This window comes from Thamnophis sirtalis, unplaced genomic scaffold (genome assembly GCF_051295495.1).
Source record: "Thamnophis sirtalis isolate CommonGarterSnake01/CBP01778 unplaced genomic scaffold, rThaSir2_p1.2 scaffold_15, whole genome shotgun sequence".
NCBI classification, from domain to species: domain Eukaryota; kingdom Metazoa; phylum Chordata; class Lepidosauria; order Squamata; family Natricidae; genus Thamnophis; species Thamnophis sirtalis.
In genome coordinates, this window is record NW_028261395.1 from 43,185,432 (window position 1) to 43,189,618 (window position 4,187).

A 4,187-nucleotide genomic window follows, 5' to 3' on the forward strand; every position below is an offset into this window, starting at 1 on the left:
ACACCCACAGAACTGGTAGTAAAAAAAAACTGAATGTCATCACTGGGTGAATTCTCCCCAGTTGGAAATGTCAAAGCCCCAAAGGATAGGACCTAAGGGATTGGCCGTTCAACACCTGGTGGTGGAATGGGGGATTGTCCTCTTCCAGGTTCTCTAGATGCCCCTCATGGCAGATCAGTGACTATGTCTGGAAGTGAAAGACAGGACTTCTTCAATGAGCTCATGAAAGTCACGGAAGTCAACCACCCCCCCACCCTTTTTTCCCACAGACAAGGCAGTTGACACACCGTGTGCTGATGAATTCCTGAGTTGACTTGAACATGTTTCTTTTTTCTTCTGTTATTTCTGTTGCAATATTTGTCCTATAGATAATCAAGGTTTTTTATTATTATTATTATTATTTTGAGCTGTTCCGTAAATGTATGTATGTATGTATGTATGTATGTATGTATGTATGTATGTATGTATATCTTAGTTTTGACTCAAAGTTCTCCCGAGAAAACCAGATTCAGCCCGGCACCGTCAACTAGAATAAATTGGATCCACGACATTTCACAGATGTACTCAGGTTAAATGTTAAACCACTCAAATGTTCCCCCACCCTAAAAATACCTGGAGGAAACATTCTATATTGTCTGCATTAACAGGAACTCCGGGTTCTTTGAGCAAAAGGACGTTTTGTGCTTCTTGAGTTGGCCCATGTTTGGGGGATTGTGATGTTCTGTTCCTCTTTGAGAATGTGGAGCTCCGTGTTCCCTAAGTCCAACAGGCGAAGCAATAGTTATCACAGTGCAAGGCGGCCAGTGTCCAAAATTAAGTCTAACCTTCTTCTGAAACTGAATATAGTCCAGGGGTCGGCAACCTTAAACACTCCAAGAGCCACAAAGGTCCTAACCGGAAGCCCTCTCTTCCATTCTGGAGCTGACCAGAAGTCCAGTTCCCCCACCATAGAGCCTCCTCCTGGGCGCCGTGCTTCCCCCCTACCCCAAACAAGAAGCTCCTCTTAAAATTGTGGCGCCAACCAGCGACAGGGAGCCGCAGCAGAGGGATGAAAGAGCCACATGCGGCTCCAGAGCCACACAGGTTGCCAACTCCTGATATATTGTCAAACCCTCAGGCGAGAAAGAAAAAAGTACCTGCGTGCAACTACATTTCTGTGATTCGCTGGCAATAACAAGCCTTCGGATTGGTTGAATGTGATCGCCCGGCCTGGAACACATTTCAGTCATTGCTTTTGTCGATGATGCTTGATCATTTTTAGGTCAGTCTAGAAGGAAATAAGAATTTCTGCAAGCAAAATGTCAGCGGTAGAATGTTTGCCAGTTCCCAGCAGAGGTAGCTTTGGCATCGGGTACTAAGGAAGCTTTTTGCCGTAGACATGAAACAGAGAATTGGGGAGACGCCATTAAATTCTTTTAAAAAATCAGCTCTGCTACTGGAGGCTGAAAAGCAAGTTATACTGGGAGGATCCACCTCGTCGGCCGCGTTCACATGTTGCTAAGCAAAACAATTAAATATGTTAGCTCAACTACCTGTGTCAAATACCCAACTGACACGTAGGTGGAGGCGTCCTGCGAAATCCACATTCTCTAACTTCTGATTCTGAACAGAGCCAAATATGGATAAGAGAAAGAGGCTGTGGTGGAATCTCCTAAGAGTTTAAAAAAAAGAGAGAGGGAATTAAAACAGTTGAGGAGGGGATGCTACCAAGGAGCCAAAGAACAAGGAATGACTAATGATGGGGAAAAGGGAGAGAGAGAACGGAGTGGAAGAAGAAGTAGCAAAGTAGCGTAGCCGACAGCCTGCTCTCATTTGCAGGGGCTAAGGGCAATTGAAACCAACCCGCCTTCTAGGAAGGTATCAAGGAACACTTGTTCTAGATCAAGACAATCTCCTCTTCCAACTGCAAACAACTCGGCGGTTCTGGAAAGCCAATATTTTCAGCTCCCCCCCCCCCCCCGATCTCTGGCAGACACAGGTGTGTTAACCTCAGGTATGCCAGGAAGAGGATGAACAGACTTCTCTGAGTCAGCCTAGGTAGAAGGATGTCATCAGACACCTGTCGCTGTCGCTGTTTCCTTTCTCTCCCCTTTTCATGTTGATTTTGATTCTCTTCACAGTTGTGCTGCTATTGAGACCTGGGTGTAATTGTAAATATGAGTATCTGACTGTAAATTATTTGGGATGTGTGCAGGTGTGAGTGGGAAGATTAAAAAAACTGAAGCTTTTTTTTTTTTTTTGCTTACTTGGTGTGGTTTAATAACTTATTCGCCTTGTATGTTGTTTGTTCGTTCTTTGGATTTTTGGAAAGTTGAAATAGCAGACAGGAAATGCTCAGATTACTTTATTGTCCTTCAGTATCATCATCCACCCACCTACCCACCCATCCATCCATCCATCCATCATCCGTCCATCCATCCATCCATCATCCACCCACCCACCCACTCATGCACCCATCCATCCATCTATCCAGCCATCATCCATCCAGCCATCATCCATCCACCCACCCACCCATCCATCCATCCATCCATCCATCCATCCAATGTTCAAGGTTCAAGGTTCATTTTATTTATATGCCGCCCTATTCCCGGCGGGACTCAGGGCGGCGCACAAACCCAAGGAGGGGAAGGGAAACACAAAAATCTCTGCGGGGAGCTTGTTCCAAAGGGCCGGAGCTGCCACAGAGAAGGTCCTCCCCCGGGTAGTGGCCAGATGACATTGGCTAGTATCTATCCATCCATTCATCATCCATCATCATCCATTCACATACAAATATACATGAATGTAGACCTATTTTCCTAATCACTTGAGTCAGGGTTTTGGCCTTGAAAGCCATTCATGATGTCTTCTTCTTCTTGTGCCATATCCATCATCGAATGTGGCGGGAGGGGGCATCTCAAGGACACAAGGGTTTTAAATGAATTGCCTACATTGTGTGTCACATATAACACTTTCCCTAGCCCCTCTGAGCATGCATGTTTTCTTGCAGACATTTCATTAACCAAACTAGGGAATATCACCAGTGCTGGGAACTGGGGAAAGAGCACTGGTGATGTTACCTAGTTGGGTAAGGAAACGTCTGCAAGAAAACATACAAACTCACCAAGGACCCCACAATCCTCCTCCCAGCACTGATTATGTTACCTAGTTGGGTAATGAAATGTCTGCAAGAAAACAAACAAGCTCAGGAAGCACCAAGGACCCCCCCCCCATGTCAACACTGAACTACAAATATTCTCCTTTATTAGTGTTTAGTGGTGGCGTTGAAAAAAGTGTCGTGATTGTTTTCCACACTTACGACCATTGCAGTATCTCCACAGTCATGTGATCAAAAATGCAGAGGACTCCTATTTATGACAGTTGCAGGGTCCCATAGCTATGTGCTCCCTTCTGGCTAGCAAAATCAATGGGGAAACCAGATTCCCCTTAACAAGCATGCTACTAAACTTAAAACCTGCTGTGACTCGCTTAACAATTGCAGCAAAGAAAAGAGTCATAAAACGGGGCAAATGTCTCCCTTAGGAACAGACTGAAGCTTCCAAAAGATGACCTAATTATTCTGTGAGCTTCGAGACAAAGTTCAAAAGAAATCCATTGATTTGTTAGGATCAACATTTTGGCATATTCTTCTGCGGAGCCGAAACTAATTTCCACTTAATTGCATTTGAACTTTACCCCCTGTATCCCTTTCCCTTCTGTCTGTGTCATAAATCACATCCACCAACAAGGTGCTGCGGCAGGCTATGAACATGTGCATTTCACACGCCAGCTGTAGGAATATGAGACCTGACTCTGGCCAAAAGTATGCATGGAATTCTACTCCCTTTCCTCCCCCACTTTTCCTATGTCGACTTGATAGTAGTCATGGAAATGCTTTACAAGTTGACACAGATATTTTGGGCTCCGTAGTGGTCGTAAGTCGAGGGCTACCTGTAATCTCTTGTACGCGAGGATGGGATAAGGGTCATCAGACTTACTGAAGCGAATTCTGGTTACATGTCAATCTACAGAACGCAAGAGAGGACTGAATGCTTGTCCTTGCCCCTCACCTGTTCCTTCCTTTGATCTTCATCACACCCTTGCAAACCAATTTGCAGCCCTCCCCCTGGAAACAGTCACGGTGATTTTGGTTTGTGCCACTTGGTGCTCTCCAACCTTCCTGGCGTGACTACCTGGCATAAACTGCC